Source organism: Centropristis striata, chromosome 9, assembly GCF_030273125.1.
Source record: "Centropristis striata isolate RG_2023a ecotype Rhode Island chromosome 9, C.striata_1.0, whole genome shotgun sequence".
Classification (NCBI taxonomy): domain Eukaryota; kingdom Metazoa; phylum Chordata; class Actinopteri; order Perciformes; family Serranidae; genus Centropristis; species Centropristis striata.
In genome coordinates, this window is record NC_081525.1 from 22,761,234 (window position 1) to 22,778,021 (window position 16,788).

Genomic DNA, 16,788 nt, shown 5'->3' on the forward strand with positions numbered 1-16,788 from the left:
AGAGCCAGGAAGAGTGTTTTTTTTCTGCAGACCACTCTCTATCCATTTGTGCATACATGCATATGTGTGTGTGGTGTTGCAGCTCAGAGGGATCACAAGGGAGAGAATCATGTTTTCAGCATCGATTGAAAAGAGAGATTAAAAACACATACTGTACATGCACTTTCACCTCAAAACTAACTACTGGCAGATCAAAGACAGAGGTACCGGTAGTCCAGATAGTCTTCATCTTTTCACAGTAAACAAACAGATGGCCACCTACGATGATGAGCCAGATAAGTGTGCATAACAGCAAGACGCTCAGATAACGAGACGACAGGACTGGACCGAACAGACACGCTAAACACGACCCATCTGCTTGATCCTGGTGACGGAAATTGGGTTTGTTATGCAGGCTAGTTATTTCCCTCCATGTTAAACCCCTGTTGGCACAAGCGTCCTAACTGAAATGGTTTAGGACAAATCTGGGGCTCTGGATTGTGGCCAAATTGCTGCATTGCATAGAGAGCTCTGAAGCGGCTTAGTCAGCTGCAGACAATGCACAGCAGTGGCATCATGACACAGAAAAACAAAGCATCAGTGGGTCACTTTTGGTTTGTGTTTGTGTCACGACGCAGGCTGGAAAAGCATGCACTGGCTTTAGCTTTCTGCTGGGAGAAAGCATGACCACACAGCAGGAACATAGTGTGATGTACTCAGGCCTGATAGCACTAACAGACAGACTTTTTTTTTTCTTCTATTTTTAACAGTTGTTCGTTTTTTTTCTTTGTTGACAGGTGCAATACCCAGTGCAGTCTGTCATGTTTGGATAGTGACAATTTTAATCTTTTGGGCTCTGCATTCAATGGATTCAAAAGGGAACAATGGCTGATTATAATGGTGTTTGAGAGTGGCTCTTATAGACATTTTTATCTGTAGTCCCAACATTTTTTGGACAATCCAACAGAATTCACCAAAATGTGAATGTGAACACACTCAAATTAAAGCAAAAAGTTGACCTCACAGTAATTATTTCATGTCAAAGGTGGAATATAAAACCCCCCAAAAAAGTGTCTGTGAGTCAGCTTTTATTGCTAAGTAGGTTTCCACATACAAGGAATTTGCTGTGGTGCATTGGTGCATAAGAAGAAACAATCAAAGTACTAAAAATTATCGATATAGATTAAGGCAAGCACTTCAGCAGCTTAAATAACAAATACTTTTACCACATTCACCATCATAATTAGCATGCATATTGTTCAATTTAAAGATTTGAAGAAAAGTCATTATTGTCCATCTTATGCATCCATATGCAATATGAATCTGCAAGTACCCCGGCCATGAAAATCTGAAACACTAATTCGACTCGACGGTTAAAATAATTCACAGGGACAGCTGACCAGGCAGGCTAATTTGAACAGGAAAGCCTTCTCTGTCCGTTGTAAATGTGCGGTACAACCAGAAATCGCAGCGGTGAGGAAACTAATTTGCTCTGAGGCTTGGCCTGGGCTCAGACGAGAGTTTCATTAAGACTAATGTTGCTTAGGATATATGACTGCGGTGCAATGAAATCTCCTCCAAAGAGTGAATGTACCGGTGCTACTGAAACCCTCATTTAAGATGCCAATTATACCATGGATGCAGATTGTGCTCACTCACTCACTTCCCTCTCCCCCATCACTGCTGCCTCCTCTTATCTTCTCCCCCTCTTTGCCTTTTCCCCCCTCCTTTTTATCCTCAATCTTGCTCTCTTCCTCCTTCCCTTCCTCCATCTCTCTGCATCTTATTTGCTGGATGCAGAAAGATATGCCTCTGTGTTTCAGGAACCCACTGCTGACTGATAGAAATGTCTGATTGGGAGGCAGACATACAGGCAGAGAGATAGATAACAGGAGCAACATGGCCTCTGGAATGATCTGCTGACATTCTTTCTCTCCTTCTCGAATGCATTCACTCCTTTAATGTCTCTCTACCAGGCCTCCCTACTGCTGACATGGAGGTGAGCTGAAAGAAGGTTTCTGTTTGCTTCCTCTCATAATCGCTACCCCCGTCAGTCAATCCTTTCTTTTTATTTGTCTCCCGCCTCCCTGCTTTTATCTATTCCTCACCCTAACTAACTCCTCTCCTCTGCCCTTCATTCATGTCTTCAAGCACACGATCGCCCGTCAGTTTCTTTTTCTCATTATGTCCATTCCTCAGATGCTGCATACAGTAAACACTCCACAGGATCCGATCTGTCTAGCAAAATGCTTTCTAGCAGCGAGATGAAAGGCATGCAGCACTGACTCGAAATTAGGGGCTATCTGTTATCTGATTGGCTGACATGGGGAGCTGTCTGTGGATTTTAGTTACCGGGGAGAACAGGGAGATAATGGCACCATGTCAGCAACTTCTGGAGCTGCAGGGGCCAAGAGAAGATTGAAGTAGATAGGAAGGCCAGTCATGTAGAAATATGTTTTGGCACAGTTTTTGTACATTTGAATTTTAGTCTTTATTCCTGATAACTGCAATAGGAATCGTAAACTGTATCTCTGCAAACATCACTGCAAGATGTGGCAAGAAAAATAGGAATATATACTGTATGGAAACACACACATATTTACATTTTCTCTCCAGGGTGACTCTCAGACTTGTTAATATCTGATGAGGTTGTATTTCTCATGGTTTGCAGAAATAATTAGCCTTCTCCGTGTGTCATTACTGTTGCAATTATATTGCCTCCAATAACAACTTTACTGACGAAAAGTTTTTGTTTTATGCAATTAATTAGCACTTTTTTTTTCTTACTTTCAAAACAGAAAACAAATATTTTATGGCAAAGAAAAGCAAATCATCTTTTTTTTTTTGCAAAATATTGGCAGGCAACTATTTTGCATTTTCATGTTGTTGATTCATCACACCCACAGTGTGTACAGTAAAAGCCTTGAGAAAGTTACTGGAATAAGCCCATGAGAAGACATTTGGTCCCAGCTTTACTTGAACGCCTGTCATGATAACTACTTTTGTTGGACAATATATTGCCCCAAAAATAATTGCAATAAACAATATTATTGTCATTTTAAGACCATTTTATGCCAATGAAATCATGATGTTGTAACAGCAAAATAATGCAGGTACAACCTTTCAAAGAGCAATGAACCTTTAATTCTTGAAGGGAAAATTTGACGATTTTCAACCAGCTCTGTCATACTGTACAAACCAAGACAGCATCATGCAAAAACAGATTTTAAAAAATGAATGAAAGTATACATAATAAAACAGCGTTTCTGAAAATCCAGCATGGACCAGTTATGTCACATCAGTAAATAAACTACTCAGTCAGTTCTTAACATGCAGATTTTTCCATATTCTTTGTAAAAGGGATCTTTTAGTGTACCATTTATCCCCTTTTCATTAATTTGTTAATGAAAAAACAAAAACAATATGCCTAAAATCAGTTTTGCAACATTAATATTACAGTTCAGGAACTGGATTTGAAATAGAAAAATGATTACAAATGCTCGGCTTTGATTGACAGGCAGGAGAGGCCTGGCTGATGGTACAATCTTACTGATTGGAGTCATTCATGGTGGGTGTGCCGGTTCAAGTGCTGCAATCTAGTCTGATTGTGTGATAGTGACACCTGCGCCTTCCCTCTCCCCCTCCTCTTGTGCCTCTGACTCTGTTTTTGGAGCTTCTGTAGCAGAGTAGTCACGAGCCGCCTCCTTCAGAAGGATGCACAGCAGATTTGGGAATTCTAACAGCTGCAAACGATGCAAGGAGACACAATTCTCCAAAACTCTCAAATTCGTTTGAGAAGCCCTGTCAACCCAGTCTGATGTATTCATTCTTGAAATGCACACCTCAAAGGGCGCAGGAAGAATTAGAACACAATTATACATTTAGGTTTTCAGCTACTGCCAGATTGTCAAATTTGCTTAATGTTGCTGCAGCAGCAGGTCTCTACTGAGGCCCCGTTTACATGAGGACGCTTGCGAGTAAAAACTTTATTATTTTATCGGAAGTGCCTTTCGTTTAGATGGTGACGGCGCTTAAAAACTCAAAAATCTGAAACCACCCTCCAAAATGGAAAAGTTGAATACGCTCCGCCGTAACGTGTCCGTCTACACTGCCAAGACGCAAAACTGCTCAGATCTGCTCACATCTTGTATGCGTTTAGGTCACATACATGCTCCAGTACAGGAAAATAAACAAACATGTCGGATTATTTCCATGCGTCTGACCATCAAGCTGCTCTGGCAGCTCTAATAAACTTACAAGAGTCTTTCCACCAAATGTACAAGATATGTACAGATAGTATTAGTGAACAGAGAAGGATCTGTAATTACCTCTATCACATTTTGGATGCACCAATTCGTCAGAGGCGAGCCAGGCGGTTTTGGATGAGACCTGGGAGAGCTAGTAATGAAAATGCGTGGCGTTAAAACTTCTGCATGCCCAAAGATGCTCTTATCACTTTAAGTGATGCCGCCTGGCATGTATACAATCAAATTCCACACACTTTTGCGGCACCGTATGCACGCAGATTTTCTCCCAAAAACGCTCGTCTAAACGCATAATTAAAAAAAGAAGACGCGACGCCAGTTTTGCATCTTCTGTTCAGACTGTCATCATGTAAATGTAGCCTTATTTCAAGCAGTTTTTGTGTCTTTGCCTGCATCTTACCTGTTGCCTGCCAGCTGTGTATGTTCTGCCTGCCAAGTCAGCTCTGTTTGTTTGCCTGATCCTGACTGCCTGTCACCGAGTGTTACCCTCCATAAACTGCCTTTTTCGCTAACATTTGGATCCAATTCCCTGCAGCCAGCAGAACCAAGCTAAAGTCTCTATATCTGAAAGCACACAATTCATTATATTTGTGTGCAGAGAAGCATGTATGGCACAAACACATTTTTATTGATGCACCTGGTATATGAAAATATTTTAAAAGTCTTATTTTTGGCCAGCGTTTCTGCATTTTTTTGTCATTACACACTATTATGTAAACTTTACCTGGATTACATTTGTTGGCTCCAATGCTGGTTTCCTGAACACTCACAGGGAGCTCTGTGGATTTGTGTGTATGTACATAACAATAGAAAACACTGGGCAAACACTCTGAAATACAGAAGTTTCCGCCTGGTCCCTGGTGGGAACTGAGTGTTTTAGCAGCTCCAACAACAAGCTGTGAGAAACTGAAATGCACAAACACACACTCACAGGTGGAGGAGCAGACAAGGTTCAGGCCTCATTAAATCCCGGTCAGGCAGCAGCTCCGCTGAGGCCAAACACTCTGCAGCTCACACGAGAAAGGTTCTTACTGAGGGGCAAACACACACACCTCTGAAAGCTCATAACCTGGTAGCTTACAAGCAAGTGTGTGTGTGTGTGTGTGTGTGTGTGTGCGTGCGTGCATGCGTGTGTGTGTGTGGGCGCGCATCAACGCCGCATACCTGTGCAGTGTGCTCTCACACAGACACACACAGTCATATGTAGCGGCGAGGGATTCATCTGTTGATCTACATTCCTGAGCTTCATGCAACCCATTACTGCAAGCCATCTCAGCACAGTTAGTTTGAAAGATGGGAAGAACATCAAACAAGCTTTGCACACACACATACTGTACACTCATTCACATACACACACAAATGCACGTTCTTGCACTGAAAAAAAATCTCTCTCCCATCTACTCGTTCTCAGTCATCTCGTCACTTTTTTCTCTCTTTTAATCTTTGTTTCATCTCTGCCTTTCTTGTGCTCTTCTTTCCTTCCATCATCTCAAATATGTGTGCTTTAACCTCTGGGAAAGCACTAACTACCTTAGAAACAGCAGAGGTGTGTGTGTGTGTGTGTGTGTGTGTGTGTGTGTGTGTGTGTGTGTGTGTGTGAGAGAGAGAGAGAGAGAGAGAGAGAGACAGACAGACAGAGAGAGAGAGACAGACAGAGAGAGAGAGAGTGCCAGAAATCCAATCTTCTCTTTGGCTTGCAAATGGGAGACATAAAACTTTCATAAGAAAAAGAGTTGTCAGATAGAGAAAGCATCTGTTAAGGTTGTCCAAACAGTACAAGCATGTGCACAGAAGCCAACACACAAGCACACTGGGTTTCATCAGTGACACCTTCAACAACATAACACAAGGGAAAGAAAACAACTTAAAAAACCAAGAGGACTGTATATAATAATAAATTGAATAGTGCCAAATAGTTTATATATTAAAAATAAAGTTCACAAGTTTTAAATGTAAAAAAAACCCACTAAGCAAAAAAAACCACACACACATCAACATTTCTACATCTGCAATTTGCATGCAGCTGCTGCTGTTTCTCCTCTGCTGGCAGTGCAGCTGGGTGATATTGGCTGCAATGTCACTTGCTCCTCTCACTCGTCCATCCATATAATTTGCATGCAGCATTTAAGACATTCACCACTGGTCACTTCTTGGCCAGTTATCTACAGCAAGTAGACACTGGAATACAGGCCGTGCGAGACCCCTTTACCTTCATATATCTTAGAGCTGCAACTAATGATTTTCATTATCTAATCACTAAAGTTTGTGTCCGTCCTAATGGCCAAACTCAAAAATATTCAGTTTAAAATTGTATTAAAAAAGAGAAAAGGCAGCAAATCCTAACATTTGAGAAGCAGGAACTGTCAATAACTTGGCATTTTGCCTGACAGCAATAACAACTGGGGGAAAAAATCTATTTTCAACACCAACCAAGATTTTGCAAACCACTGACTTGGTTTGATATAACTGTTAAATCCTTCAGACTTCCCACTATTGTCCAGCAGCCACAGCGACAATCACAGTCCTCTGTGCTCTCACATAGTTGCGGTTTACCCACAATGACTCCTTGCAACTCATGCTATCAGCAAGAGCAGTAGGAGGCAATGGAGATAGTAAACAGCAGTCACCGAGTGTGTTTCTGTACATTTTATGTGGATGCAGAGTGTGTACAGTGTTGATAATACAGCCTACATTAATTGCTGCACCTGGGGAGCGAAGATAATAAACCTCTTGAGGAAACTTATAATCAGACCATGCAGGTGGATTCTGAGGACGAAATGGGACTCATGAAGTGATGTAATACTGACCAGCAGTGGAAAAAGTAACAGTAATGTTTGCAAACTGATCAGTAAGACAGCAAAGTAAAAAAAATCACACAAAAGAGTGAGCCTGAATAAACCACAAGGTAATAAAAAGTATGATATACAACATGATTCATAGGATGTAATGGGGTATAGCCACCCATCGGTTTGTGGAGTAGCGTTTTGAAGACACAAGTCTGACACTTTCACTGACGCCATCTTGGTTTGTTTTTTTGAGCCAGAAGTGACCGTCCGCGTCCCAACTTGCATACTTTTTTCTTTTTACTTTCAGCACGTACTGTATTCGCCCTTACAAAGTATGAAATGTTACAGTTTGTGTCTTGAACTTTTCACCCTACTGCTCAAAGGATTGTGAGTAGCTAGAGCTAGCTTGGATACTGCACAATGCAACTAGATGCAGTGGGACATCCTGGCATTTCTGGCATAGTGCATTTGATATACTATGTACTGAGACATACTTAATCTTTTTCTGGCATACACAATAGAATGGTAGTATTGGTATTGGAAAGCCCAGCATATTTGGAGTAGACACAAGTTGTGCAAGGCCTTCTACTGTTAGCATACCCAGTGCTAAGTTATCAGCACTCATTTGGTTAGCAAGGTTTACCTATAAGTAGGGATGGGTACCGAATTCGGTACTTTTATAGGTACCGACCGAATTCCGTCGGTACTACCGAGTACTGATTCATGTGAAATCAAACCGTACCATGTTTCGGTACCTTAACGGCGTTAACTTTAAACTGATCATTGATTTCAACCTGTTTTCATTTAACGTCTTTGATTAACAAGCGTGCTGACGATCGCACTATTTTTTCTTTTTTTATTTACCTCCTCGTCTGTTCCTGTCTGCTCACCGCGGCCACTAGCCACTAGCTGCTGCCCTCTTCCAACCCGGCGCAGAGACGAACAGCCGGCTCTCGGCCTGCTAGCCGCCAGCTGCTATCTCTCCAATGTCTCTACCCGGGCTTGGCCTTCGTCTGCCTCGAGATTGGACCTTCCTTACTCCGTTTGCTCTCTCCATTCTTCTGTAGACCAGTCATTAGCAGCTAGCAACTAGCTGCTGTATCTCTGGTCCTCCGCTAAAACTCCGATCTTCAACTCAGGAATATTACCTGCCACTTTATTCCAAACTGCCTCGCTGAAATTAAATCCCTCAGACTCCTGCGTCATCCTCGATATGTGCACAGAGCAGCCCGACTCAACTTTGTTTATTCCAACCATGCTATGCCCACAATACTGTCTGACCGGTGCTGCGCCGCACAGCTACGACGTCATCACAACAAATCACACGTGCACTTGCAACCTTTTTTTTTTTCTCCTCCGTGCACTTGCAACCTGAGAGCGCTCCTCTGCATTCTTTGATAACACTGCAACCTTCATGTTACAAAATGCACGTTCGCTCAACAATAAAACACTGCTCATCTTGGATTTTATATTGTTTTATATAGTTTTAAAGTTTATATTTTGAGAAATAAATATGTTGAATTGAAAAAAATAGATTTTATTATTAAACAAATTAACATTTATTACCACATAAACAAACGCAAAAGTACCGAAAATTGGTACCGTTGAGTACCGGTACCGATTCCCAGGTACCGGGTATCAGTACCATATCAGTTCAAATGTGAAAGGTACCCATCCCTACCTATAAGTCATGCTAAGTGTGATATTAATTGTGTAATTAAGTTTAAGTTCAAGTTGGTAATTTTGGCTTGCCACAAACACACTTAAAACAAAACAGCTGACTCCTTACGGTATCTTTTCATACAACTGAACGCCTAATAAGACACTTTAAGGCGACCTGAATGTTACAGTTAATTTTCATGAACTGAAAACATACTGAGAATGGGTCAAAGTTCAAAGCCCAAAACAAGTTCATGGTTACGTAAATGTACCATCATTACCACCCAACTTTTTGTCTTACTCTAGATGGGAACATAATTTTAAAAAAGAACATCATGTTGTATTGAAGAAGACTTGAAAATAGCGATGGAGACTACAAACTCATTATGCAAATGTTTAGAGAGGTCAACTTCAACATAATTTAACTTCTTTTTGCAGCCAGTGGAGTCGCCCCCTGCTGGCTGTGAGAAAGAATGCAGGCTGAAGGCGCTTCCATATTGGCTTTACTTTTCAGACCCAGAGGCTACGTCCACCTCTTTTACAGTCTATCATTTATACACACACAAGCATCTGAAATATTCTAAAATACACTGAGAAAGCCAAGGGTTATTTCAGGTTCAAATACACAACAGCCTCCCACAAACACACACACACACACACACACACACATTCTCCATATATCTTTGACTTTTCGCAGGGAGTGGTCACTTCCAACAACACTCAGACAGGAAGTTCCTGCCTCCTGCAGCCAGCCAATTACAAAACAGCATCCAGTGATGAAGGTTCCATTAGGAAGTCCCATGTTTCCCTGTGCACTCTCGACTCCTCTCACGACAGACTCTGTTTTTTCCTGCCTGTCAATACCAGGAACCCATTAAGGAGCAGTGGTGGGGATAGAACGTGGGGAAACAATGTAAGGATGGACCTAGCTATTGTTCCTCACCGTTGCTACTTGAGAGATGTCCGGTTGTGGTACTTTATTTTAGACTGAGCTGCAGTGCAGGAGCTTGTTTAAAACTCTACCTGAAGACATGGAGATAAATTAAGGATCTGATCTTAAGTGACTGGAAACTGCATCTGACCCTTATCCTTCAAGGACCATAGTGGCATTTAGTTATGCTGTCATATTTTAAGGAAACTCTGGCAGCCATGCTTTTGCTGCCACCAGTAACTGTTTAAGTGGTTTTTAATCATATCTTCAGTAGGTACAAGAAAAAAAACTTGGAAAATGGTTGGCAGCAATGTGGAATATACCCATTAATAGTTAATGGCTCAAGCATGCAAAACCACTGGCACAGTCTTTTATAAAGTGGAAAGTTTGAATGTATGGTAATGTATGACAGAAAATCCAACCAGAAGCCTAATAACAAGGGAAAGTCTTACAGCATGTACTGTTCCTCTGATCTCAATTGTTCTCCTCAGTGATGAACTGCAGCCCACCTCAGTGACCCTTGTCCAGCTAAACTCACCCACTCACACACCCACCATGGAAACGCCACAAAAACACATGTACTATTGTTGAGCTAAGTAACAATGCAAATCTATGCACAGCATGACCAACAAAACAAGTCAGTTGTTTAATACTCTTGGCAAAGTAAAATTAAATAACTGTTTCTCAGTTGACAGTAATTGATGCTCATGATAGGCCTGGAGAAATAAAAGTGATAAAAGGACAGCGAGCTCAAACTGCCCGAACTGTCGGCCACAGCGTGTAGTGACAGTCTAATGCTGATTGATTGAGTCACATCATTCATTGCACCGTTTGGGTGAAGTTAGATCATAACCCAGAAAAACTCTGAGAAATAGGCTGATTGTCAGTTTTGATTACAGTAAAAGTAACGAGTAAGAAGCCCATTTCAATTTCAGTGATTGTAGAGGCATCAATATTTCATTTTAAAAAGTAATTAGTTACATTGCTAGTTACTACCAAATGTAGTGCTATCACTCCCAACACTGAGCATAACCCAGTGTTTGGACGGATTTCCAAAGGTTTATAGTAGGTCGCAAGAATATCAAATTATGCTAATCTTTGAGGTGTTCATAAACGTTCTACTGTACACCTCCCTTCAGATGGTAAAAGTCTAATTAAATGATGGAAAAACCTGCAGAAAAAGTTGCTGTTCAGCATTGGCAGCAATTGTATACACGAGATAGAAACCCCAAAAAAGGGAAAAAAGAGAGTCTGACAATAAACAAAATAAAAATAGACAGTATTAGCGAAGCTGTTCAAAAAATGGACAGAAAATGTTGTTTATAGTTTAGCCATTTGCTAACTGTAGCATAAAACCTCTGCACTTTTTGGCTGCAGCTAACGAGCCATAAGTCTCTAGCTACAGTTAGCACAGAAGCTATTAGATATTATCTATTAGCAACATTTTCTCTCCATCTCTGAAGCAATTGAGAAATTTTGACATGTGTTTCATTCATTGACATGTAGCTAGCTAGAGCCTAGAATCACATTATGTCATCTCAAAGGGCAGAGAACTGCCTACCCCTGCTTTAAACACTGTGGAAAGCTAAGGTAGGGTCCCTGAGTTGTCATTCATCGCTTCATTTAAATAACGCTGAAATAATTGACTCAAATGAGTTTGTCAACAAAACCAACTTAATAGTAAAAGTGGGCACCTGAGTGTGTAGTAAAACGGTACTGTGTACAGATCTAAGCCAGCTGACACACCTTTAAAGACATAATGTGCTTTCACGGCAAAGAAAGAAATCTGTCTACCTTGGCAGTGACTTCAGTGCTGGCTGGCTCAGGTCCAAAAAGTGGGCTGGCCCAACCTCAGCCACAACAAACTCATGAATTGTCAGGGGCCAAAAGTGCTGATGTCTACAGACTCTTCATTTTGTCAAAGGGAAATTAAGTTTCCCTTTTTCTTTGCATCCATACATAATTTATTTCAAACATGTGGCCCATAGAGGTAAATAAAGAAGTATTTTTTAAGCTACAATATAAATTGAATTTACACTGCATTGAAATAAGTTTGTTCTGACTAGAGTTGGACAATCCAATGAATTTGGTTATGAATTAAGTTTTTCTCTACCCACACCTGAGAAACCACCTGAGGACCACAGATCCACTTTACCCGAGCTTCTGCAAAGTCCCACTGTTTCATAAAGCCACACGGCCTCTGGGAAGCTGGTGTGCAGAGCAGATGTGCTGCGGGCACAAAGTATACACACACCTCAAGCACGGTGTGAACTCACCCTGCTGCTGACAGTGATAGGAAGGAACACACCTCTAGCTTTAGGATACCAACAAGGAGAGAGAGAGAGAGAGAGACAGAGAGAGAGAGAGAGAGAGAGAGAGAGAGAGAGAGAGAGAGAGAGCTGTGAAAGCATGGCACAGCTGAGGCATAGTGTGTCAACAGAGAATGAGATTAGTAGTGCTATCCCTAGGCGTTCGCTCAGCTGGTGTGTGTGTGAGTGCGAGCCTGCTGACTCGTGGCTCTCATGTATCTGTGTGTGTTCTCAGCGAGGGGTTTTTGGCTTCTTTGACTGACACAGACGGAGAGTTTAGGCAGTCCCTCTCCCTCCCACAGCACAGCTAAGAAGCCCTAAAGCTCCTTAGCCACGGCTCTGTCACTTGTTCGGTGAAAGAACATGCTTTTTTTTAATAGAAATACTATGGAGATAAAACAATAGAAATACAACCTAGCGTCGCTTTGCATGGCACAACCTCAAGCGCACTTTGCGAGTAAGTGTTTTTGAAAGCTCACGAACACTCTCACAGATTATTTCTTTTTCTAGCCTTGTTTTGTCTTTGCAGTGGATTATTTGGTTCAGTAAGAAACTGAACACCTTTATCCCTTTCAGCAATCAACTTAGCACACACATTTGTACGCAAACACTGTCCCGCTGTGTGGGCCAACAAAGGCATTTACAGGTTCAGAGAAGCCTTAGGAGGAGTCAGTGGATGTGAAAGTCTGGAGAATATGAACCACATGGGAGCACCGGGCACTAGGCCAGTCCAGACAGAGCACAGCCTGGCATCGACTAGCACCGGCCAACTTCACACACAGACGCACACCATGCAAATTACTGCCCATCTCGCTTAGTGAGAAAACAACCTGCAACACTCAAGACATGCCAGACACACACACACACAATAACACACAAACACACACACACACACACACACACACACACACCACTACAATGTTTGTGTGAAGGAATCGTGTCAAGTGCCATGTGGTTTGCATTGTTTCTTAGCTGACAGCTGACTTTAGAATAACAAATTAGAATAATTACCATCATGACAATCACACAACCACAGCAGTGTGTGTAGTGACAGAATAGCATGTTTAGTGCGAAGCAAGAGTTCTGTGCTTTGCTCTGTATTGGAGCAGCATCCTAAGATGCTCACTGGAGTGGCTACAGATTCTGGGTGGGCCCAGTGTGTGTGTGGTGTGTCTGTTTCTGTGCTTCAATACACTTTCCATCAGATTAAGCTGCTAAGCCCTTCCTATCCAGTTCTACCTAAGGCCTGGTCTTTAATGGTCTGGTTCCCACTGCAGGACCAAACTGGAATACTTTACTAATCATGACATTTAGTTTAACCCAGAAAATCTTTTTTGTTTTCACTTTAGTAGGTAATGTAGGGCATAATAATTAATCGGAATTCTATTGAAATTGCAATATGGACTAACGCAAAATCCAAATCACCGGAGGTGCAATATAGGCAAAATTATTTAAAAAAAACAAAAAATGTAATTAAATATTGTGGTGTAGAAATGTCCTGGCCTACAAATCATATTCTACAGACCAAATCTTTGCTTGGTACAGAACCTCGTAAACACATCACACTATGACAGTTTAAATATTTTTTTAAATTAAAGTGAGAACAATAGTAATATAATAAAAATGCAAAAAAAATGATCATATAAAAAACTAATCATATAATAAAATTCAGTCCCTCCAATATTGTGAATCTTATCCCAATTGCAATATCAGTCTAAAATAATAATATTCTTTACAAATTGTTCAGCCCGTGCTAGCATGCTCACAGTGACAGTGTTAACATCCTAATATTTAGCAGGAATTATGTTTATAATTTAAACCATATTAGCTTAGCATGTCAGCATCATAACGTTTGCAAATTGGCACAAAGTACAATTCAGACTGAAATGTCATTAGATTTGCAGGACTGTTCATAAATGAAAATATCAGACAAATTGAAATTTGACCGAATAAATATAAATAAATATCTAATATATATTTATCGCACCTTATATAATATAATATAATATAATATCATATCATATCATATCATATCATATCATATAGAATAATAATCCATCCTCAGGGGAACATGAATGTCTATACCAAATATGGCAATCAATTCTATAGTGGTTGAGATATATCACTCAAAACAAAAAATTTCAACCTGCTGCTGGCGCTATAAAACAAAGTCAAGGGATCATCAAGCTCAGTGGGATTCATCCTGTGAAGACAATGAATGCCTGTACCAAATTGTATGGCAATCTATCCAACCCTGGTTGAGATCTTTAAATCTGAACCAAAGTGAAGGATCAATTTCCTCACAACCTTGAAGCAACTTTTCAGTTCAAAACAAAGTGTTATCAATGCAATGCAGATCTTGCTTTAGCTCATTTTACTATTATTTAACTTTGCCCTTAAGGACAACACAGTATTCTATGTGTTTAGAAAAGTATATGAGATTTGGGATTACAAAACCTTCTCAGATCACACTCAATAAAAACCTTAAAATTCATGGATGGTGAGCTACATAAAAGCCTGTTTTGCTTGTTTTCGTTTCCTGGAAAGTTGACATTTCACAGATACACGGTTTCATCAGAGAGTGCCAATTTGCAAATCACACATCATGGCATTGTTAGAGTGGATGCATCTAAGAGCCACCAGCATGTGAGCTGGTATGAGTCACCTCTCTGCACCTCCAAGGAAATCACGGTGACACACACACTTACACGCACATATACAAAGATAAATACTCACACACTCACAGCAGGGGACTGTACACTAATGCGGGTCAGCCATATCTTGGTGTGTGTGTGTGTGTGTGTGTGTGTGTGTGTGTGCGTGCGTGTGTGTGTGTGTGCGTGCGTGCGTGAGAATAACAATGTGGCCTTTAACCTGAGCATGGATGGAGGGTTCTTAATGTCAGTGGATGCAGCATAAAACACTCACACACACAATGTGACACCCTGTAAACATGCACCATGTAACAGGAATGCTTTGCCTTTTTAATGTTGTGTTGCTGCGGTTAGCCAGCCAACCATGGCCAATGCTCTGTGGCAGGCAAGCCGAGCAGTGACCAAGACTAACTGAGAATACATGCAGACCATAAAAGAGCAGAGATAGAGCGAGACAGGGAGGTTTTGCATTGGAGAGAGAGAGAGAGAGAGAGAGAGAGAGAGAGAGAGAGAGAGAGAGAGAGAGAAACGGAGGAATAGCAAGCGAAGCAAAGATGCTGAGTGAATGTATGCAGATCGCTAAGAAGCACCCATGCAAAAGTTGCATACATGATCACTCCCAACAACAACCATCACTTGCTATTTCTTGTCAGCTCCATCCAGTCCCTGGTTAGCGTACGTTCTACATCATGCTTGTATTGTAACTGTATGCACATGTGCACGTGTCAGGCTCCAGCTGAAAGGCATTAGTCAGGCCAGAAGGGAATTTACCGAAACCTGGTCCAGCTAATGAAATGCTTCAGAGAGAGGATCAACTGGTATAGAGAGACGTAAAAGGCAAACAAGCTCAGGGGATTCTCCTTGTCGGTATATTTGTACATGCATGCACAAATATGTAAGTGCTTGCTCTGCTTCCAGCATCTGATTACCACACAGATGCAAGAAGATCTCAAGGATTAGATCGAAGAGCATACAGGGAGAAGGATGATAAGAACTGCTCCGCTGGAATGTATATAAATGTGTGCTAGTTTGAAAATGTTTCAGTTCCAAAAATGACATTAAAGTGAACTACACTGAGACAGAGAGTAAATGGAAATATATAGCACTGGATGGCAGCATATGACTAGTAAAAATAACAGACAATTAAAATAAAGCATGGATATGATAAATCAATAACTGCCAGAATATGAAAATAAGAGGAGAAAAGGGCAAGGGAGGCAAAGCAAAAACAGCTGAGAAAGGGAGAATGGGAGCAAAGCTGTAAAATAAAGAGAAAGAAATAGCAAAAAGTGCAGACCACATCTATCCTTTCCTTACCTCTGCAGCTGCGTGTGGTATCCTTCTGGACAAAAATCGTAGTGGGGAGGAAACTTCAGCTTCAACAGCACCGCTACAGATCCCCACTTTCTAGCTCTTTCCAAAGTAATGTACATATATCTGTATCTTATCAGCCAAACTCTTTAGCCCACTGGGACAGTCTTCTGTCTACCTGCGTGGGTTTGTGTAAATGTATCCTGGATGGTGATGAATAGCGGTGAGTGAAAGAAGAGTACTACGCTAGAGGGCAGACAGACTGGCTGAAACAGGAGAGCCGGGAAAGTAGAGAGCAGACTGAGTAGGATGGAAGAGTTTCTGCTTCCTAACATGAGAGCGGCTGGGCTGGATACACCCACCTCGTCAGCATGCATCAAATGGGAGTCGCTCAGATGCTTTAAAGTATGCAGAGGGAGAGAGGGAGAGAGCGAGGGAGAACTCCTCCTGATCTGATCTGATATATGCACATATGCATGGGAGGTTATGCACACATGCATACACTCATAAAGGATCTCATTAACCCCCTTTTACTGACAGACACACACCCACACACACACCCACACACACACACACACACACACACAAACACACACACACACACACACACACACACACACAAACACACACACACACACACACATACACACACACACACACACAAACACTTGCACAAAAAAGTACTCTCTCGGCTGTGTGAGATGTCTGTAGGGGCTTTCAGTGAAAATAAACACACTAGCTAATGGGAGAGCACAAAGCAAAACAGTCTTCATGCCAAAAACAGCCCTTAATTAGTTGAACTTGGTGCATGCAGTCGGTTGAAGATGAAGATAAAGATATAAAACTAGATTTTTCTGGATATTTTCACCACTTTAGGCGGTGTCCATCTTTATG

At 41.3% G+C, this 16,788-nt stretch overlaps 1 protein-coding gene across 1 annotated transcript in view; it reads right to left on the reverse strand.

Annotated features, from left to right (window-relative positions):
- The window catches only part of kank4 (KN motif and ankyrin repeat domains 4), an 86,956-nt gene extending 70,775 nt beyond the window's left edge, over nucleotides 1-16,181 (reverse strand). The window contains exon 1 of the mRNA XM_059340853.1: nucleotides 15,901-16,181. The gene's annotated coding sequence lies outside the window, so the exon portion shown is untranslated. The remainder of the gene's footprint in view (nucleotides 1-15,900) is intronic.
- Between the last annotated feature and the right edge of the window lie 607 nt (nucleotides 16,182-16,788).